A 23570-nucleotide genomic window follows, 5' to 3' on the forward strand; every position below is an offset into this window, starting at 1 on the left:
AATCTACAGTCGTTATAACGGGGATCATCACTCCTGTCCAAGTACGAATGGAATGGAGCTGGGTGCAAGGATGGTGTCACCAGGAGGGCTTCGGCCTCCTTGACCATAGGATGATGTTCCAGGAAGAAGGACTGCTAGACAGAGATGGGGTCCAGCTACAGAGGAAGGGGAAAAGCATATTTGTCTTCAGACAGGTTAACCTAGTGAGGAGGGCTTTAAACTAGGTTCAGTGGGGGTAGGTGACCAAAGCTCACAGGTAAGTCAAAAACATGGAGACCTGGGAGAAGGGTTGGAATTTTGGGGGGGGGGCATTGACTGTTATAGCAGAAATAAGGGAGAGACAAGACAGAACTGGGAGGGGGGAAATCAAATCAGTGTCTTAGATGTCTGTATACTAATGTGAGAAGTATGGGGAATAAGCAGGAAGAACTCGAAATGCTAGTAAATAAACACAACTATGACCTAGTTGGCTTCACAGAGACTTGGGGGGATAATACGCATGACTGGAATATTGGTATAGAAGGGTACAGCTTGCTCAGGAAGGACAGGCAGGGAAAAAAGGGAGGAGATGTTGCCTTATATATTAAAAATGTATACACTTGGACTGAGGTTGAGATAGAAATAAGAGACAGACTTGTTGAAAGTCTCTGGGTAAGGATAAAAGGGGTAAAAAACAAGGATAATGTCATGGTAGGGGTCTATTAAAGACTACTAAACCAGGAAGAATAAGTAGATGAGGTTTTTTTAAACAACTAACAAAATCATCCAAAGCACAGGACTTGGTGGTGATGGGGGACTTCAACTACCCAGACATCTGTTGGGAAAATAACACAGTAGGGCACAGATTATCCAACCAGTTCTTGGAATGTACTGGAGACAATTTTTTATTTCAGAAGGTGGAGAAAGCTACTAGAGGGGAGGCTGTTCTAGATTTGATTTTGACAAATAGGGAAGAACTGGTTGAGAATTTGAAAGTGGAAGGCAACTTGGGTGAAAGTGATCATGAAATGGTAGAGTTCACAATTCTAAGGAATGGTAGGAGGGAGAACAGCACAATAAAGACAATAGATTTCAAGAAGGCAGACTTTAGCAAACTCAGGGAGTTGTAGGTAAAATCCCCTGGGAAGGATTTCTAAGGGGAAAAACAACTGAAGACAGTTGGCAGTTTTTCAAAGAGACATTATTAAGGGCACAAGAGCAAACTATCCCACTGCATAGGAAAGATAGGATGTATGGCAAGAGACCATCCTGGCTTAACCAGGAGATCTTCAATGATCTAAAATTCAAAAAAAGAGTCCTACAAAAACTGGAAACTCGGTCAAACTACAAAGGATGAATATAAACAAACAACACAAGTATGTAAGGACAAAATTAGAAAAGCCAAGGCACAACAAGAAAACATTCTACAAATACACTAGAAGCAAGAGGAAGACCAAGGACAGAGTAGGCCAGTTACTCAATGAGGGGGGAAAGACAATAACAGAAAATGTGGAAATGGCAGAGGTGCGTAATGACTTCTTTGTTTCGGTTTTCACCAAGAAGGTTGGTGACAATGGGACATCTAAAATAGTGAATGCCAGTGAAAATGAGGTAGGATCAGGAGTCTAAAATAGGGAAAGAATAAGTCAAAAATTACTTATACAAGTTAGATGTCTTTAAATCACCAGCGCCTGATGAAGTGCATCCTAGAATACTCAAGGAGCTGACTGAGGAGATATCTGAGCCATTAGCAATTATCTTTGAAAAGTCATGGAAGATGGGAGACATTCCAGAAGACTGGAAAAGGGCAAATATAGGGCCCATCTATAAAAAGAGAAATAAGGACAACCCGGGGAATTACAGATCAGTCAGCTTAACTTCTGTACCCGGAAAGATAATGAAGCAAATAATTAAGCAATCAATTTGCAAACACCTAGAAGATAATAAGGTGATAAATAATCGTCAGCATGGATTTGTCAAGAAAAACTGTGTCAGACCAACCTGATAGATTTCTTTGACAGGGTAACAAGACTTGTGGATAAGGGAGAAGTGGTAGATGTGGTATACCTTGACTTTAGTAAGGCTTTTGATACGGTCTTGCATGACCTTCTCATAAACAAACTAGGGAAATACAACCTAGATGGAGCTACTATAAGGCGGGTGCATAACTGGTTGGAAAATTGTTCCCAGAGAGTAGTTATCAGTGGTTCACAGTCATGCTGGAAGGGCATAACGAGTGGGGTCCCGCAGGGATCAGTTCTGGGTCCGGTTCTGTTCATTATCTTCATCAATGATTTAGATAATGGCATAGAGAGTACATTTATAACATTTGCAGACGATACCAAGCTGGGAGGGGTTGCAAGTGCTTTGAAAGATATGATTAATATTCAAAATGATCTGGACAACCTGGAGAAATGGTCTGAAGTAAACAGGATGGAATTCAATAAGGACAAATGCAAAGTATTCTACTTAGGAAGGAACAATCAGTTGCACACATACAAAATGGAAAATGACTGCCTAGGAAGGAGTACTGCAGAAAGGGATCTGGGGATCATAGTGGATCACAAGCTAAATATGAATCAACAGTGTAAGGCTATTGCAAAAAAGGCAAACATCATTCTGGGATGTATTAGCAGGAGTATTGTAAGCAAGATACGAGAAGTAATTCTTCCGCTCTACTCTGCACTGATTAGGCCTCAGCTGGAATATTGTGTCCAGTTCTGGGCGCCACATTTCAGGAAAGATGTGGACAAATTGAAGAAAGTCCAGAGAAGAGCAACAAAAATGACTAAAGGTCTAGAAAACATGACCTATGAGGGAAGATTGAAAAAAATTGGGTTTGTTTAGTCTGGAGAAGAGAAGACTGAGAGGGGACATGATAACAGTTTTCAAGTACATAAAAGGTTGTTACAAGGAGGAGGGAGAAAAATTGTTCTTCTTAACCTCTGAGGATAGGACAAGAAGCAATGGGCTTAAATTGCAGCAAGGGCGGTTTAGGTTGGACATTAGGAAAAACTTCCTAACTGTCAGAGTGGTTAAGCACTGGAATATATTGCCAAGGGAGGTGGTGGAATCTCCACCATTGGAGATTTTTAAGAGCAGGTTGGACAAACACCTGTCAGGGATGGTCTAGATAATACTTAGTCCTGCCTTGAGTGCAGGGGACTGCATTAGATGACCTCTCGAGGTCCCTTCCAGTTCTATGATTCTGTGAAATACTGAGCCCGACTCTGTGCTAACATATGCTGGCATATATGAAATAATTGATATCAGTGGAGTTGTTAGTGTAAAACCAGGGTGAGTGGAGAATCAGCCCATATTTTTACACTAGTACAGATGGTGAAGCCTTTTCTAACATGAAACTAATTTAAATTTGGTTTCTATGATGAATTTCCCCTTATTGCAAAACCTCTAAGAGCACACGTTATGGTTATTAATGGATACATTCTACCCTCCAGGAGTCACACAGTGCATCTGTTGACTTCAGCAGGAGCTGCACTAGTGTCTCAGAATGAAGAGCTGGCCTCACAGTATTTCAGTTGAAAATGTTGTTTTTTAATGCACCTGTTCAGTTAGAAAAAATTGCAGAGCTCAGCTTACTCAGACAAAGTAAAACCAACAGGTTTTAGAGTCAAATTTTGAATATCAGAGCCGCTGTGGTTTTGATAGGACACATCACTCTATCTAGGTCAGCCACTGCTAACTGCAGGGCACCGTGCATTTGAATTTCTTTAGATGTCACTCACTCATATATAATGATCTACATTGATTTCTTTTTGAGGAGTTGATCTGCAGTATTGGCCCTTCTCATTCTGTCCAGACTTAAAAACAATCAGTACCTGAAAACTATGGAAAGTAAAAGCATAACCATATTTAGCCAAACAGGACATTACAAAGAAATCACATGATGCTTGCCCTGTGAGACATGAGCTCTGAGCTCTGCTAAGCTGCACTTATGGATACAGCTACAAGCAAACCCTCCTGTCATGCATTTATGCACAAACATCCCACATTGCCTCTTGTAACAACAGTCACATTATGCTTCCTTGCACAAAACCAGCTTTCAGTTTAGATTTCCTTAATCCTGTCAGATTCCAACTCAGCCAGCTAACAACTATTATCTATGGGAAAACCTTCCATGAAATAAAGCAATGTCCTTACTGAAATGACATGTCATAAAAATTAGCTAATGCACCAATCTTATGAAATATTTAGTTTATATCTGTAAATTACAGACTCTTGGTTGCCCAAACTTTTGTGCTATAAATCTCAGAAGCACAGCAATATACAAACAGCACACACAAAATCCGAATCCTGATTCCCATATTCACACATCATACATTTCACTTTTAAACAATGCATTATACACATATAGATACCTACACATTATATATACACACATATAGGCACATGAGTGTTCTATTAAAAGTATGAATGTTTTGTAGGATATTCATATGTCGATATTCATTTAAATCTACGTCCTTAAGGGCAGATCCTCAGCTGCTGTTAATGTTATAGCTCCAATGAAGTCAACAGAGCTATGACAATTTATACCAGCTGAGGATCTAGCCCTTGTAGAGAAACAAAGACAGTTCTAAACATGGTGACACAGCAATCTGCCGCTAACAGTGAAAGAGCTAAAGGTAAGCCTCACTAAAGGGTTAACTTAGAAGAGTACCCTAATCATTTCCTGAAAGCTGTAGTATGAAACTGCATGGGAAAGAGAGGAGAAACCCAGTGCAAGGTGCACATCACAGAATTGGTTTCCTCCTATAATAAGGGTGTGATTCATAGGACTGTTGGTAAGAGGTTAATCTTTATGTCAAGGTCCCACTCACAGGATATGGGTCAGAGTATCTGTTAGCAAATGCCATCTTGGAATCAAGAAAGTGGGTTGAATCACCTCATGGTGGCACAAATTCAGTATTGTCGCTTCTCAGGGTGTTGATTGGGGGAAGCAGCAAAATTAGTTTTCTATTTTTTGTTTCTCACTTATATGCGTCAAATGGCAGCATTATTAAGCATTCAAAAATCATGAGTCAGTTTCCAAAATATGCCATTAGAGTATCTTAAAAATCATGAGATTTTAAAATAAATAAATAAATAAATAAATAATCAGGGGGTTGGCCCGCAGGGAGCAAAGGAAACTAAGGAGGCAGTTTATTAAAACCTGAATCTATTGAAGATAGTTCAATCCCCTTTATAAATAAAGCTGTACTATATTTGAGATACGATTGGCTGGTCTCTGGTCTTAGTGCCTTAACGTCAGTAGAATCCATGGCTCCTATGCTACAGCCATCGTGTAAGAAACACAAATCAGAATATGTACATCCTGGCCTAGGAGTGTATATTACAGCTTTTAATGTTGACCTTTTTTTTTTTTATAATAAAGGGAAAATATTAGCTGGCATTTTTTCTGGTTTATGGGTTAAAAGCTATTTTATAAGCTTGACTTCTTACAATTGACTTTTTCAAACTAAACTGGTACTTCTTTGCTAATGGCTATTTCTAACATAATTGTTTTAGTGCTGTCAAGTTCAACTAGTTGGTGGTGGTGGGAAAACATTGAGTCATCTCTACCTAAGCTTCTAAGCAATCAAGCTAATAAGAACACTGTCTCAGGGTTGGCTGGCTTTCTACAGAGCATCAGGGTTACAGCTGAGCATTTCACATCATGTGTAATGGCACTGCACATTTGATGTAAAAAGGTAAAACACATAGTGCATGAGAATTTTTTTTATAGGACCATATTTCCAATGTGATTTTATAAGTCAATATTAAATCAGTCTGAGCTTCTAATTGTATTTCTGGAAACAAAAAAAAACAAAAAACAACCCATCCCAAAATGTACCATGTCTGAAGAGAACGAAAGCAATAAAAGGATAATCTTGCAGTTAAAGGACTAGATGGGTATGGATGAGAACTGCGTGCAATTCTTGGTTGTATGACAAACTTCCTGTCTGACTGTAGGCAAGTCACTTAATCTCTCCGTGCCTCAGTTTCCTCACCTGTCAAGAGGGGTAATAATATTTCCTTTCTTTCACCCTTTGTCTATCGTGTCTATTTAGATTGTAAAAATTCTAGACAGAGACCCTCTCCCACTAAGTGTTTGTTCAGTGTCTGGCACAATGGGGCCCTGATCTCAGTTGAAGCGTATATGTGCTATTGAAATAAAATAATCACAATGATAAGAAAAACATAAAATATTTAAAACAAAACCAAAAATAAATATGGACAGGCAAGACCACTTTAGTCAACACCCAGCAAAGTGATCAATGGCTCCATGTCTAGTTGGTAGCTAGTATCAAGCGGAGTGCCCCAAGGGTCGGTCCTGGGGCCAGTTTTGTTTAATATCTTCATTAATGATCTGGAGGATGGCGTGGATTGCACCCTCAGCAAGTTTGCAGATGACGCTAAACTGGGAGGAGTGGTAGATACACTGGAGGGTAGGGATAGGATACAGAGGGACCTAGACAAATTGGAGAATTGGGCCAAAAGAAATCTGATGAGGTTCAACAAGGACAAGTGCAGAGTCCTGCACTTAGGATGGATGAATCCCATGCACTGCTACAGACTAGGGACTGAGTGGCTAGGCAGCAGTTCTGCAGAAAAGGACCTAGGGATTACAGTGGATGAGAAGCTGGATATGAGTCAACAGTGTGCCCTTGTTGCCAAGAAGGCTAACGATATTTTGGGCTGTATAAGTAGGAGCATTGCCAGCAGATCGAGGGACGTGATCATTCTCTTCTATTCAGCATTGGTGAGGCCACATCTGGAGTACTGTGTCCAGTTTTGGGCCCCACACTACAAGAAGGATGTGGAAAAATTGGAAAGAGTCCAGCAGAGGGCAACAAAAATGATTTCGGGGCTGGAGCACACAATTTATGAGGAGAGGCTGAGGGAACTGGGATTATTTAGTCTGCAGAAGAGAAGAATGAGGGGGGATTTGATAGCTGCTTTCAAATACCTGAAAGGGGGTTCCAAAGAAGATGGATCTAGACTGTTCTCAGTGGTACCAGATGACAGAACAAGGAATAATGGTCTAAAGTTGCAGTGGGGGTAGTTTAGGTTGGATATTAGGAAAAACCTTTTCACTAGGAGGGTGGTGAAACACTGGAATGCGTTACCTAGGGAGGTGGTGGAATCTCCTTCCTTAGAGGTTTTTAAGTTCAGGCTTGACAAAGCGCTGGCTGGGATGATTTAGTTGGGGATTGATCCTGCTTTGAGCAGGGTGTTGGACTAGATGACCTCCTGAGGTCCCTTCCAACCTTGATATTCTATGATTCTATGATTCCATGATTTTAAGTGATCCCAACTTTCATCCTGGCTTACTAGTGATCTCTAGGGAAAAAGCCATGTAATCTGACTGAGTTTTTCAAAGCAGTTCAGGGACATTGCGTAAATCCTGGCACTCACCAAATCAGTAGGAGTTTAGTTATTGACTTCAGTGGGGCCAGGATTTCACTCATTAGTTTCAATTGAAGATATGTATCTAAATCAGTTAGATTGTTTGGAAAATTTCAACCTACACATATATTTTACACCCCAAAAAACTACATTACAATTATTCAGGTTGCAAAGTCTGGCTCTCAAAAGTTAGGAAATGCCAGAATTAAGATTGCCTGTGCATCCTTAATTCAGCCACCTTGTGTATATGTATTAAGATACAGTATTTAATTACATGATCACATCCTATTCTTCCATAGCACCCCTCCCTTATTCTGTGCCCAGGATGTACAGTGCTCAGGGAATGAGTCAGAGCTGGGTAGTAAAAGAGACTTATAGGAGCCATGACTCATTTGTTGAAGAAGTTGAGAAGGTGTGTAGTGAACGTGGCAATGGATTGCAGCCCATTATCCACGTATAGTTCAACTCAGGATCAGCACCAGATCATAGCACTTAGATATATTTATAGAGAAGAGAAGCATACATTTATTACCAAAGATTCAAGATTCAAATGATAAGGATAATGGAAACAAAAGGTTCCATATAAAACAAAATCATCACATGGATTTTGGAGACTAAATTTAACAGGCTAACCTCCTGTCTAAAGAAGTTTCTCTCATCCATCAGTGCCCTCTGCAGTGTTTCAACCAAGGCTGGTTGTGATCCCGTTTTCATGAAAGTAAACGTACTGTCTGTTTACTTTCTAGATGTAGGATAAAAGGGTGTGTTCTTTGCTGACTACTCATATCCCCAAAGTTCATTGTCTGTAGTCAGTGTAAGCTGTTATTCATGTATGGTTATATCTTTGTTATGTATTATAATTAATGTTGCTGCAATTCAAAATGGCGCATGTGGTAGCAAGGGTTTGAACTCCATCTTGGTACCCTTTCATGACATTTTCCTGCCAAAACTCTGTTTCCCGCCAGAACTTGAGCGACTGAGAGCTGGTTGGAACCGGTTGGGGGAAGTTTCTGCCAGAGTGTGCCTCAGGAATTCGCACCATAGAAAGCATATAAGGCAGCCACGTTCAGCTTCTTTGCGCGGTCATTGGATCAAGACTTCGGCTACTAACATTGGATCAAGACTTTGGCTACTAACACCTGCCAAGGACTTTGATACTTACCTGATTCCTGTGTTCCACCAAAGGATCCAGTGAAGTCCAGATCTCTTGATCTCCTGCTTCGGCGGTAGAGAGCCAGATCCTCCGATGTTCCTGAGATTCTGAGATGGATTATCAGTTGCCGGTGACCTCCATCTGCAGTAGAAGAGAGACAGTAATTGTTTTTCAAGCACTTCATAATTTAACCCAGGGACAGTTTATGCCCCTTACTGGAATCTATTCTTGGGTATTTGTAAGGGATCCCTTTAGTGAATCTTCCCCCAGCTGTAACATTCCCTTAATAAATCTTTCTGTTTAAGGTTATATTCTCTCTATCCTTTATTTCAATGCAACACAGGTAGGAGGCACACAGATTTCTAACTCTCCCAGTTGATAGATGCTGGTAGGAGTTGAACCTGTTATTTATGTCACCTTATTATTCTATAATAGAGATTTTGGGGTAACATCAGAGTTAGCATAACCATTCAGGGCTTATTTTTCCTGTTTGCTACTTCTCTGTTGATTTCACATCTCTGTGTTGATTTCAAATATAAATGGGAATACTCTGTGTTAATGTACAATGCTTAATTTACACCTCAGAGAGACAGATGAAGAAACATCTTTTGTCTGACAAAAAAAACAGTTGCCAACTCTGTCTTGATACAGACTTTAAAACATTATTTATGTGTGTGTGTATATATATATATACATATACATACACATACACACACAACTCCTTATATAGTATCTGTACATATATTTCTCAGTGATATTAATGACCAGTGTGAGCCTGGCTTTCATTTAAGACCTCACATGACATTCTTTGGAGAACCAGAATATATATTACACACACCAGAATCAGTTGGCATTAGGGGCTTCTTGGGTCACAGCCACATGCTGAACAATGAAGAGAAAATACAATATTGAATAGTTGCTCATTTAGTGAGCAGCATCCATCCTGTGCACTGAATGAGGCACTATGGAAAAAATAGAGCGTGAGCGTGTATTTAAAGACTGTATCATAAGGCATACACACGAGGGGCCAAATTAAGGTTGCACAATTAATTCTGACATTTCCTAACTTTTGAGGGATTGACTTTGCAACTGTAACGTTCTTTTAATGTAGTTTTTTTGTATGTAACACCAGATATACATTGTACTGCAAATTCATCCTCCCATATCAGTATAATGGGAAATTTCAACACGATTTTGGGAGGGGAGGGGGGGAGACACTGAACTTGTGATGGCTCCAGGCCCAATTTACTATTAAGAGGCCACTGTGGTCCAGCATACTGGGCACTGGACGGAAGTCTGGAGAAATGGGATTTTGGTCCTGGCTCTACTACTGACCTACCGTGTGTGGCCGTGGCTAGAGCACCTCACCTGCCTGTACATCCATCTTCCCATCTGTAAAATGTGGATGATGATCCTTACCTTTCTTTTGAGAACTTTGGATGAAAACTGCAACACAAATGTCATGTATTGTTAAACTAATCCATCCCTGGCCATGCAGAGGTGAACTTGGCCAGGACCAATTTATTATTACAGGACCAGCTGTAAAAAAGCTGAATGACCTGCATGAGGAACCTCCCAGATTCAGCATTTTCGAGGCCTCCTGAAGTGTAAGGATGGCCTCTGCGTGCAACAATTACTGCCCTTTCTGTGGGAACAGCAAGCAGACTTCCCACACCATCTGTGCAAAGGTGCTGGTAGCTCACACAGCTCAAATCACAAAGGACTAGAAATCTCATAAGAAAGCTGCTCTCACCAGACTTCCAGAGCTTATGTGAAACTCCTTGGGCTTAAAAAGCATAGAAATGAGATTCCAAACCTTTTAAAGTTCACCAGTAGTAATGAGGCAGTTCACTTTTATGCCACTATTCTGCTTTTGCTGAGGGAAACTCGTTTAACTATTGGATGTGGCCACAGAACACTGGCTATGTGGCTAGTCTTTTTTTTTTTTTCCTCTGAGGATTATATGGGAGTGTGCCCTTGACTTTCCTTGATAGAACCTTGGTTACCCCATAATATGCGTGCACACCTCAGCTATACTCTCAACTCCCATTGAAGGGGGCTCAACTCAGTCAGCAGGATCTGAAGGCGTTCGGCACATTGCATGACTGAGCCCATGATGTGCAGAAATATACAAGAGTTGCAAGCAAAGAAGAAGTTGAATAATATTTCACACAAACATTTCCTGTACAGGCTTCCGATATTTCTCCCTCACCAGGACTGAGTGACCGACCTTGTGTATGCATTTCTCTGAAAATATTGCACATAGATTCAACTGTAATTTTCCCCTTCTTCATTTACAGTATATAGCTGCTATTTTGAAATCCTAAAACCATCTGGAAAGTTGTATGAGTAAGACAACTTGAATGAAGCCTCTGGGGTTTTGCTGTCTAACAAATATGGACCCAGCAGGTCTTTTGTGAATTTTGTAAATTTTAGCCAGAACAAGAATTTTCACATCATTTAATTAACTTCATGAAAATTTTAACATAAATTACTAGAGTTTGGATTTTGTGAACTTTGCAGCATCAACACATGTAAAGAAATATGAGGAATTTTTCAGATTTCACTGAAGCAAAAGGCGAGCAGTCAGTGGGGAATAAGGTTCTTGTGTTTTGCTTTATAATGCTATAGCAAGGGAAAGGAAAGCAGTGTTCTCTTCAAATCAAAGGAGATTGCATAGCAGCTAGAAGCCAAGCTAGACAGCCTCCTTCTTGGTCTTAGTTAGACATGGCCCCAAACCACAAAGTTCACATCAGGATCCAAACTTCCCTCAGTTCAGAGGTTTCCAGATCTTTGTTTTGGATTGGACCCATCTCTAAATTAGAGCTAATTACATCAGACCGGGTTTAAAAATCTGTAGTGTTGCTATGTAAAATATCACACAAATAAAATACTTTCCATAAGATTTTGCCAATGGAAGCATTTTGTACTCCGACCTCACTCAGCTCCAGAAAACTATGGGCCATCTTCTGCATCATGATTTCTGCACAACTTCCTATTGATTCCAATGAGGAATCCTACATGAAAACTGATGGCTGGATTGGACCCATCTCTAAATTAGAGCTAATTACATGTGGCGAGAAAACATTTACACAACCCCAATTTGTGTAAAACTAGAGATTTGCATCGCAGACTGCTCAACAATCCTGAAATTCTCCATTGGCACCACCACAAGGAGAATGAGAGGGACACATTCCCTTGTCTTTTTACCATCCTGTTGCTGTTGCCCTCAGTGTGGCTGCAGGTTTCATGCAGTTGGACTCCTGTTCCTCTCAGCAAACTTTTATTTAATATTGTTGGCCTGGATTTCCTAGATTTCTAGCTTTGGAGTCTCTTCTTAGCTGCTGCAGGACAATCTAGCAATTGGTGTTTATCTACCTGCCTGAAGCTTAAAGAGACAGCTAAGCCCCAGTTGCATCAGTTAAGTTTTCCTGCTCTTTCCCTGGCTTGTTTTACACAGTACTTCTCTCTGCAGAGCTAGTGTCTATCTCCACAAGCACATCACTGTGTCAGCAGCTGCGAAGGGGAGGGGCGGAGAGAGAACAAGGTGGCAGAAGCCATGGTGGGGCCTGTCTGGAAGGGGGGGTGGAGTCCCTGTCTATGAAAAGAGAGGCTGAGGGAGCACATGTGGGGAAAAGAGACATAAGGTATCTGTGTGGAGAAAGAGGTACAGAAAGTCCTAAGAGGAACACAAAAATAAAAGCAATGGAAAATTATGTAAAGAAGGTCAAAAATAAGAAACAAGAGAAAACAAACAGGAAAGAGCTCACTAAGAGAGATGGTGTAAAACAGGAATTTCACAGGCTGAGTCAAATGAGCTTTGAAAAACATGGTGAAGAAAATGTTAGAGAAAACAGAAGAAAACACCGGACCCAATGAGTTATTTATCAATACAGCTCGTGAAAGAGACGTGCTTTATGTGCATTGAAAAACTAGTTAGCATGTTAGCATCTAAGGGATGACTGCCATTAGTGTATGCAAACAAGCTCTCCTCTCACTAACAGCAGTGCAGCTCCCTGGAAATTGATTTGCCGTGAGAAGATCTTTTCTTTTTAGAAGAACTTTTCTTTTAAAAAAAGAAGCGATAATCCCCGCTAGTATAAATAAAGTGCCTCAGATGCAAAGATGTAACAAAATCTGTGCTATAGCAGCACAATGTAAACTCACCCAAGCATGTCATCACCTGTAGGTGACTTAAACACATGCCCTTCACTTAATGGGCGTGGTCTTAGTGTGTATTGAAAGTCAAAATATGAGAAAGGCAATGTTTGCCTAAATGCAGTAAGAGCATCTACCTTTACAGCTCCTGGAGACCAAACAGGCAGCAGATTACACACGAGCACAGCAGTCAGCTGTGGTGCAAGCGATTGCTCTTATGCTGTACATACAGCAATAGCACAAGGCAGCAGATACGAAAAGCATAAAGTGAGAACAGGTGTAGAGGGAAAATTAGGGAGAGTAAAGTATTATGTCTGTACTGTGATCAGTACTGGGCACACCTACAGAATATTACTGTACTCATTGTGTGTTAGAAGGCATTGCCAATACAAATCAGCTCCCACTACCACCTAGTGAACTCATGTCACTTCTGAATATAGTACGAGTCCCTGATGTTGCTCTTTTTTCTCATGTGACATATTACAGTGTCTCAAGGGCAGAACAAGTCAGGAGATCGGGGCATCTTGACTTGAGTCTGAAATGTAACAGATAGACTTGCACTTGTATTGTGCAGCCCGCAAGTGGTTGTTTGCTATCAGTTGTCACAAGCAAAAGCTGAGGAACAGAAACCATATTTGCAGCAGGCTCATGGTGTTTCCTGTTATGGGAAGGATTAGTCACAGGCACAGTATGCCAGTGTTCACTAACTCAACCCCAAACCCCACCCAGCACATATCCAAAAGCAAGCAAACCTCAAAATAAATGCAATTGTCAGTGCAACTGACACTGGCCAACTCTGCAAATGTAAAATGATCCTCACAGAAAACTGATCCCATAGGGAAACACTAACAGCTTAGTGCTGATTTACACAGGCGAAAAATGAACACTGTATTGCCCCCTTGGCCAGCTTTACATTGTGAACCCCTTACTCACCTCTTTTTACGTTGCTAGTCTAGAGGGCTATGTATGAAAGCTCTGAGGCTGACCATGCCCACTTTTGGAAGGCTGTGACCACTTTCCTTCTCTAAAAGAGAGACACAGAAAGGACAGGATAAGTAGGAAGCCCAGAGGAGGAATAACTTGGAATTTGTTTGGATGTTTTGTTTTGATGTTCCTCAAATTTAGGAACCTATCATATCTATACAATAATGATTCCATTCTTAAGAAAGTTCATACACTCATAGATAACAATGCCAGAAGTGTTCACTGTGATCACTTAGTCTGGCCTCCTGCATAACACAGGCCATAGGACTTCCCTGTTTGAACTAGCACATATCTTTTGGAAAAAGCATTCAATTTCGATTTTAAAAATTGCCACGTTGGAGAATCCACCACAGCCCTTGGGAATTTGTTCCAGTAGTTAATAACTTCACTGTTAAAAAAAATTGTACCTTATTTCTACTCTGAATTTGTCTAGCTTCAACTTCCAGACATGGGATCTTGTAATATCTTTGTCTCCTAGCCCATTATCAAATTTCTGTATATTGTAATCAAGTCACCTCTTAACCTTCTCTTTGTTAAACAAAAGAGATGGAGCTCCTTGAGTTTATCACTAGAAAGGAATGCTTTCCAGTCCTTTAATCATTCTTGTGACTCTTCTCTGAAGCCGCTCCAATTTATCAACATCCTTCTTGAAGTGCAGACACCCAGACTGGACACAGTTTCCAGCAGTGGTCACACCAGTGTCAAATACAGAGGTAACATAACCTCTCTTTCTCAATATTCTCCTGTTTAAGCATCTAAAGATTGCAGCTCTTTTGACCATATGATTGTTCTGGGAGCTCATGTACAGCTGATTATCCACCATGACCCCCAAATCTTTTTTCAGAGTCTCTGCTTCCAGAATAGAGTCACCTATGCTGTAAGTAAGGCCTACTTTCTTTATTCCTAAATGCATAACTTTGCATTTGGCTGTATTAAAACACATACTGTTTGCTTGTGCCCAGTTTAACAGGGAATCCAGATCACTCTGTTTCAGTGACCTGTCCTCTTCAGTATTTGCCACTCCCCCAATCTTTGAGACATCTGCAAATTTTATCAGTGATTTTATATTTTCTTCCAGGTCATTGATAAAAATGTTAAATAATGTAGTGAAAGAAAGTATTTATTAAGGTGATGAAGATGGTGATAACGTTGTGACAGAATACACCCCGTATTCACACCCTACACACTACTGTATTAATCTTTGTACGCCTTGTAAGGTATTATTTGAAAACTCAATTTGCTGGTCAGTATAGTCCTGATAAAATACATATAGCAACATTCTATGTGAAGTTATATGATTCCCCTGTATGATGTGTGACAGACCCAGATCAGTGGGGTACAGGAGTCTGGTCGAAGGCAAATATACTGACCCCTGGATGAACAGTTTTCTGTTCCCTGAGTGACCAGAGGAGGGGCTGCACTAGAGCAATCAAGAATCGGCTAAAACCAATTAAGACAGGCAAGCTAATTAAGACACTGGAGCCAATTAAGCACATACTAGAATTAATTATGGCAGGCAGACTAATCAGGACACCTGGCTTAAAAAGGACCTCCCATTAGTTAGGGGTGCGTGCGCAAGGAGCGAGAAGGTGTGCTGTTGGAGGACTGAGGAGTACAAGTGTGATCAGGAGGAAGATCCTGTGGTAAGGGTAAAGAAGGTGTTGGGAGGAGGCCAGGGGGAAGTAGCCCAGGGAGTTGTAGCTGTCATGCAGCTGTTACAAGAGACACTGTAGACAGTTGTAATCTACAGGGCCCTGGGCTAGAACCCGGAGCAGAGGGTGGGCCTGGGTTCCCCCCATCCCCCTCAACTCCCTATTTGAGACAAGAGGAGGTGACCTGGACTGTGGGTCCCACCAGAAGGGAAGGTCCCTGGCCTATCCTCCGACCCACAAGGTGGATCAGCAGAGACTGTGGGGATTGTTCTCCTCCCTTTCCCCACGCTGGCCAGTGATGAGGTTAGCTGAGTGAACAGCAGGTTTGAGCCACTACCAAAAGTGGCCAAACTGTGGGCGGCCATGAATCTCTGAGGCAAGCAAATTTGTCAATAAGCGCAGAACCCACCAAGGCAGAGGAGGAACTTTATCACAGATGTTATTAACACATGTTCCAAACCCCACAGCCCTGCCCAAGCAGAAGTTGACAAACAGGTCTGTCCTAAACAGAGGAATGTGTGCTTGCCCTAATTTGCATTTAAGCAGTAAACAGAGTTGTCATGCAGGAAGGGAAAACAAAAGAAATTCAAACAGGTAAAAAAAAAAACCCAGCAGGTTTGTGTGTCTCCTGGTCTCAGCTGGAAATGTTTTTTTAAGAGGGAGACTGAAACTATAAAAGGAAGGGACCAACACTGCAAGGCACCCCACTACCCCCCCTTCCCACTTAATTCTTCACACCTGAGAAGACAAAAGGAAACAGCCATTGGACTCTGGGGGAGGGCTCCTAACCTGAAAGTTTGGTCAGTAATCTGCAGAAGCATATGGTGAGAAAGTTTGCTTTGCAACTAAGATAGTTTCTTACATAGATACCAGTAAGAGTTTTATCTTTATTTTTTTTAGCCATTTCTGACTTTTATGCCTCATTACTTATACTCACTTAAAATCTCTCTCTTTGTAAACAAACATGTTTTACCTAATTCAGTGTGTTTAAATTAAAGTTTCTGGGTAACTCTATTTAAGATAATAAGCTGGTGTATATGACCATAGTCACTGGAGGGGCTATACTAAGACTGGTCAATCAGGGCAAACTGCAAAGAATAGGGCAGATGATCCCCAAAACTGGTGGTTTATTTTATAAATAGATTTACCAAGCCAGTAACTAAACAACTCCTTACTGGTTACCAAGAAGTTTAAAATATAGTTTCCTTTAAGCAATCCAGCCTTTGACTCCCACCCAGACAGCCAAGTCTATATAGTGAGGGTTATTTAAAACCTTATTCACCATATATAAAGTTCTACCAATCTCACAAGATGGGACACATTATCCACCAGGTCAATGAATATTTCAGATCTTACCCAAATACATGCTTACAGCCAATTCTTATTAACTAAATCTAAGATTTTTTTAAAAGGAAAAGAAAGTTAGTGGTTGAAAGATTATACATACTGATATGAATAAAGTTCTTAGGTCAGTTTCATAGCAGAGATAGTGTGGCTGCTGATTTGTAAAAGTCCTTCCAGAATCAGTTCAATAGTTTATAGTCCAATAGGCAGTCCATGTTCAGAGTTTGTTCAAATTCCTCCATGAGAAATTGCAGGGCTAATCCAAAGTAGACCTGGAGATCTGAGTCTTGCGGCTTGAACTTCCCCTGACAAAGTTTAAGCAGATGGGAGATAGTAAGGATAAAGGCCCCAAAGTGCCTTTACAGCTGAAGTTCAGCTGACATACTTGAAGGTCTGTATCCTTGAAGGCCCGTAACACACACACACACACCCTTTTACAGAGGTTACGCCATCTCGGACATCATGGAGTCCCTTACCTTATGCGTTCCATGGGCTGAGTCTGATCATAGCAGTTGTTGAGGACTGTGCCTTTGGGATAGCACCACTCCAACTGCCAAGTTGGAAGCATCTGCTTTGATGATGAAAGCATACAAGGTGTCAGGGTGGACCACTATGGGACTGGTGGTAAATAAGTTTTAATTGCTCGAATGCCTGCTATGCTTCAGGAGACCGGAGGAACCTGGTGTTTTTGTGGTGTGAGGGGGCAAACTGCTTGGAGAACTTTCTTCCCATTGCTTGCATAGATGATTGTCAATACAAACACAAGATCTGTGAAGACATCCAGAGCTGCTGGGGTCTCAACTTGGGCCAATTCATCCTTAATCTCGTCCCGCAAGTCCCACTGAAACAGACATAACTGGGCTGACTCATTCCATTCCGTGTCCAGTACGAGACAGCAGAAGTGAGCAACTTAGGACGCGGTTATTGATAACCCCTGCTGGAGTTTCTGCAGGGTGGCCTCAGTGGAGTGGGAATGATTGTGGTTGTCAAAGATGGTTGACAGGGCCATCCTTCAGCATATGCAGCATGCACGGCTGCTTAGGGCACCACTAAATTTGGGGCATCACCGCCGGGATGGGACAGCAAGCGGGTAAGAGCGAGCTTGGGTCGTAGAGCCGAATGCGCCGGCGTGGCGCATTCTGAGGGTGGGTACCACTGGGGTCTCTGGGAAGGGATACGGGAACTAACCTGTGTGATTCTCTCACCGCCGCTGTGAGGTGAGGTGGGCCAGGTAGTGCTGGCTCCAGCGGTATCCTTTTGCTGCTGGCATAACATGTTTTTCTTCTCCCTTCCCCCACCCCCGCAAAGTGGAACCCAGCCCCCAACAATGCCTGGAGTCCCGTCCCCCCAGGGCTGAGTGAAGCCCCCACCTCTGGTGAAGTGGCCATCCCTGCCCCCAATGGGACTAGGTGGGATGCAGGTGCTTGGGCTGGCTGGCTGCATGCTGAGGAAGTGAGTCACTTCCTCGGCAGCCAGCCCGAGCACCTCCGCTCCAAGTGACTTCATGGACTCGAATGCGCACAGCTGGTTGGGCTGGGAAGCGCGTTTCTTGCCTGGTGGCAGCCTGGTAGCAATCCATCCAATCCGGGAGGAGCTGCGTGGGGCAGGAGGAGCTGCCACAGCCCCATGGGTCCCCCACCCCTGAGATGCTGCACTTCACCATAGTGCCAGCCGCGGTGGTGGACAAGCAGCGGGGGGACTACGACACAGCCTGGAAGGGGTAAGCAGAGGTAGACTACAGCAAGCTGGGCGGGGCACCCCATGGACCCCTATGACACGGCCAGCTCCGAAGGTGAGTCAGGCAAAGTTCCCCCAACTTCTCTGGCTGGCCTCTCCCCTCCCCTGGGGGCAAGAATCGCCACTCGGCTCCAGGGACATCAGCAATTGGTGGTGGGGGGGAGGCTTCTGGTGGTCCACAGGTGGGGGTGGTGACTGTGCTCCCTCGACACACTGCGGTCAGTTGGGCACCAGTTGAATAATACTGCGTAGGGCCCCATAAATCCTAAGGACGGCCCTGATGGTTGATATCGCCTTCTGGAAGACATCCCAATTGGACAGAACTGGACTGTTGGCTTCCAGCAAGGGAGAGGCCCAGTCCAATGCCTCCCCAGTCAGCAGGCTGACTACATCTGCAGTCAAAGTAAGAACAAGAGGCAGCACTGACTCATTGGGGGGAGGGATAGCTCAGTGGTTTGAGCATTGGCCTGCTAAACCCAGGGTTGTGAGTTCAATCCTTGAGGGGGCCATTTAGGGATCTGGGGCAAAAATTGGGGATTGGTCCTGCTTCAAGCAGGGGGTTGGACTAGATGACTTCCTGAGGTCCCTTCCAACCCTGATATTCTATGATTAAGCCTCGGAATTTGGGGCAGGTCCCATTGAAGCTCTTGAGCAGAGGGATAGCAGGTCCCAGCTCAAGTGACTGCACATCTGGACGGGCCCAGAGCACAGTGTTTTCTGTGTGGAGTTAATGAACTTGCTTCTGCAATGCCTAATTCTCAGTGGCCAGCTGTGCGTTCTGTGCCTGCAGTGCTTAGTGGTCTGCCTGGAGGCAGACTGCCTGCTTATGCAGTACAGTTACCCCTTCAGGGAATTCCACTGGTTCCATCCTTGGCTGGATCCACTTAGAGAAGTTAATAGCATCCAAATAAGCCGTAGGGACTTGAGTGTGGATGGTCAGGCCTAATGATTAGAGTCAGGGGCCTGGAAATGGAGCTAGAGCCAGAATCAGAGTCAGGTTCCACGCTGAAGGTCAGAGTCAGAGAGAAAGTCAGGAGTCAAACCAAGGGTCCAAGCTGGAGTCAGCATCAGGGCAGGGCACAGGAGCAGGGACCTGGCGTGAGGCAGGAAGGCAGTAATCGGGAACAGATGGGGGTCTGGGATAAGGACAAGAACAGGCTGGGAGGCAGGAACCAGGATCAGGCTGGGAGATAGAGCAAGAAAACAGGGTCCATAATAGCAGCCAGCCAAGGATTCCTCTAGTTTCTCAGACAACTTCCTGTGCCTCTTTCTGGTTTAAGTAGAGCTTCCCAGCAAGCCAATCAGTGGAGCTGGCTGTCTCCCCCAGTCACAAGCTTTGTGGGTAGGGCCCTTTGTGAGCTAGAGCTTTGCTGGCTCGCTTCTCCAGTCATTCAGGTGAGCTGCTGTGTGGTGGCCATCATCTAAGCACTGCCTAGGGATCCCCCGTTCCAGGTTTGAGACCTGAGAGCTCTCACACTCCTCCCAGCTTGGGGTCATCTGCAAATTTTATAGGAGTACTCCTCACTCCATTCCCCAAGTCATTAATGAAAGTATTGACTGGTGACAGACCCCTGTGGGACCACCAATATTTATTTTCTCACAGTTTGACAGCGAACCATTGATAACTACTCTTTGAGTATGTTTTTTTCAACAAACTGTGTACCCACTTTATAGTAATTTCATCCAGTTTGCTATGATGTCATATGACAGAGTCAAAACCTTTACTAGAAATCTAGATATATCGCATCTATTGCTTTTCCTCACTCCCTCCCCCGTGCACTAGCTAGTAACACTGTCAAAGAATGAAACAGGCCGGGGCTCCATTGTGCTAAGCCCTATACAAACACATTACAAAGAGACTATTCCTGCCCCCAAAGAGTTTACTATACTGCTTAAAGGGAGCATGAAAATAAATATATATTTTAAAATCACTCTAGTTAATGTTTCCCAGGTTATCTAGGTGCAAATGTTTGCTGCATCCATAAATTATGCTCAGGTACTATGGTGAAAGTGTTCAGATTCTATTGTGATGAGTGCAGTATAAATACAGAGAGAGAGAGAGAAGATCTCAAGTATGTATTGGAGATTACTAAACTATTACAAAATCTTTAATCAGCTTTAAGAATTGATCATTGCTTTGTGGCTTGCTATTGTGGGCAAATAAATCGCCGGAAGAAAAAAGTTAAACTATTGGGAATTAAACATTAAAATATTTTGTACTGGCAGAAGTAATCAAAATGCCAGGTTTAGTTTAGTGTCTTGACGCTGCATATATATAATGTGCAAGAGTTGCTCCATCCTATTTATAAGAGGAGAGAATTTGGCCATAGAATAACATTGCACTCCATCTAGAAGAAATCCAGGATTTTCAGCAGTCAAAATGTTTTAAGCATTCATTTACAAATCTCCAGCTTCTAAGTAAATGCTGAAGAGTTATGTAACAAACAGTGACCCTTCAATGGACAATATGCCTTTCCCTGAAAGAATGAGTATCTTATACAATGATGCTAAAAAATGGATGGTTTTAGCTTGTGGCTAAATATATGCCCACTAATGGTTGGATGCAATCACAATTACTCCTTCTTCTGTTCAGAACAAAATAATAGAAACACACAATGCAGTTTGTCTAACATCATCTAAAGCACTTAATCTCAGGCAAAAATCCAAGAGGCTATTTAGGGAAGGACAAGCAAATCAAGTTCACATTACAGCTCTTTGATGTGGTACAAATACATGGATGAGTGGTGTATTTTAAATTTCTCAACAGAGTGATGGATTTTTTTTTTTAAAAAGGAAGAATGTTGGAACCTGGAGGACATTCAGTATTAGATTAGAACCAATATTTAGATACCATATGTCAGCTTTGGGGCATAAACTCTCAGACTGTCCGGCATACAACAAACTCTGGATAGCAAAATACTAAAATACTATCTGGTTAGACAATGGTTTCAAATGTGCAGGACTACAATCTACGCTTAGATACATTCAAGGAACTCCCATTGACTTTATTGCGAGTTCTGCATGTGTATGTATCTGAGGGCAGAATCTGAGCCCGACTACACAAAGGAATATTCCAAGAAAGGCAAAATCTCCCTGATAAAATGTTATGCCTAATTTGCCTAAAATTGAAAAAACAACATTTACTATTGTTTTGAATAACATAAAATCTCTTGTGTTTAAAAGGAAAGTCATTAATCAGGACAAGTATTTCAGCTTTTTCTAAAGGGTTGGTGATTAAAGTTGGCTAGTCATCAGTAGTACAAAGTTGTATACAAGATAGATACTCATTTAATTGCTACTGCCTCTAATCATCATATGGATTCATAACATAATTACTTACATGGCCCATGCATTAGTATGGCAGAGGAAAAGGAACCAAATTCTTCCCTGACACACTGCACAATTTAACTGGAGAGAATGGGGTTTCACTGTGGGTAAACCAAGGTTTAACATGGCCCAGGGGTTTTGTCCATTTTTGTTTCTAAGGGTATGTCTACACTAAAACATAAACCCATGCTTGAGCCTGGGCTCAAGTCCAGCCCCCCGTTGCGTTTACACTGCAATTGCGTGAATCCAAGACTCGGCCCCAGGGCTCCAGGACCCTGCAGAGTGGGAGGGTCCAAACTCAATTTAAGCTGGGACCCAGGGTCTGAGCCCTATTGCTTTGAAGTGTAGGTGCAGCCCTGCTTGAGTCAGGTCTCGGGAGTCAGCTGGGAGTATCCCACAATTCCATGGGACAATTTCCTTAGTCCTCTCTATCAATTCCATGGGCCAACAATCTGCAGTCGACTCTACTGAAAACTGAAGCCACCCCTACTTTGCAAATGGTAGCAGCGCAGGTTAGTGTTAACCCATTCTCTTCCATCACCGACCTGCAAGCACACTATCAGAGAGCCTCCTGGGTTTGCACTGGAGAGCAAACCAATCAAGTCTTTTGCAAAGCAAGGTGCTTCCTGGTAAAGTGCAGGGCAGGTAGTAAAGTTTTCTCACAGTGCACCACAGTCCAAGGGCTTGAGCAGCCACATTTTGGGGTGGTGCTGGAGAGGGGGCGGCAGAGACTCTGGGATATGGTTACTTTGACTTGAGTACTTGTGGCACCTTAGAGACTAACCAATTTATTTGAGCATAAGCTTTCGTGAGCTACAGCTCACTTCATCGGATGCATACTGTATGCATCCGATGAAGTGAGCTGTAGCTCACAAAAGCTTATGCTCAAATAAATTGGTTAGTCTCTAAGGTGCCACAAGTACTCCTTTTCTTTTTGTGAATACAGACTAACACGGCTGTTACTCTGAACTTTGACTTGAGTCTGCACACTGCAGTGGACACCTTGAGTCCTCGGTTCAAGCACAGTTTAAGCTTGGGTTAAAATACAATGTAAAGGCTGAAGTCCAGGGTTCCCTAATACAGGTCAGCTGACTCCTGTCCCACTAACCTTGGGCTTATGTTGCAGTGTAGACATGCCCTAAAAGCGCTACATTCACATGGAAGAAGTTGCAATTCCTTAACTGGTAAGAAGGTGGCATGCAACTAAACTGGAGGAAAATTAAACTGCAGAACATTTACTTAGAAGAGTAAGCTCAGCATAGGCTTGCTAACAACTGCTTTGTATACAGAAATATTAGAAGTAATCAACCTATCCTCTTTATATGACTTATTATTTGTGTTATCATAGTGCCTATGAGTCGCAGTCACAGACCAGGACTGTTAGGATATAGATATTCAGGCCTGTCTGTAAAGGCCTATACTCTAAGCATTTAGGTATATTCTTATCACTTGGCTAGTTATAGAGGTATAAAAGAAAGAATCAAAATCACTGTCTGCTGGTGTAAGGTCCTTCTCTTACTGTGACAGTCTGAGGCCCTGTTCTTAGGCTAAGGCCTTTGGCTAAGCAGCAGAGGCAGCCATAAGCTAGGAAGCGACCGGTCACGTCCTCACATTCCAAACTAGTCACACTGAAAGAAGGTGCTATTGGGCTGTTAGGAATACACTCCTGTCCTGATAATGCCTATCACCTCCAGAGAAAGGGAAGTGCCTAGAAGATGTAAAAGGAAACTTAGTTTGATAGCATCCTGTCTGGCAAGAACTCACTTATCAATAGCTGGGATGTGAAATCCTCACTTCTGTATTGTTTTGTCATTATAGTTCCCATTTTG

The 23570-nt window shown here is 42.5% G+C and overlaps 1 protein-coding gene across 7 annotated transcripts in view; it reads right to left on the minus strand.

The window, feature by feature from the left end:
* LOC142072119 (uncharacterized) overlaps positions 1-23570 on the minus strand; it is a 118533-nt gene that overhangs the window by 75907 nt on the left and 19056 nt on the right. For 4 of the 7 annotated variants that reach the window (XR_012668405.1, XR_012668407.1, XR_012668403.1 and 1 more), the window contains exons 1-4: positions 17154-17944; positions 16781-16982; positions 13631-13721; positions 8549-8680 (exon numbers count right to left, since the gene is read on the minus strand). The gene's annotated coding sequence lies outside the window, so the exon portion shown is untranslated. Of the gene's footprint in view, positions 1-8548; positions 8681-13630; positions 13722-16780; positions 16983-17153; positions 17945-23570 lie in introns of those variants that run through there. The other 3 variants (XR_012668406.1, XR_012668408.1, XR_012668409.1) reach the window with 3 other exon arrangements.

This window comes from Caretta caretta, chromosome 5 (assembly GCF_965140235.1).
Source record: "Caretta caretta isolate rCarCar2 chromosome 5, rCarCar1.hap1, whole genome shotgun sequence".
NCBI classification, from domain to species: Eukaryota; Metazoa; Chordata; order Testudines; family Cheloniidae; genus Caretta; species Caretta caretta.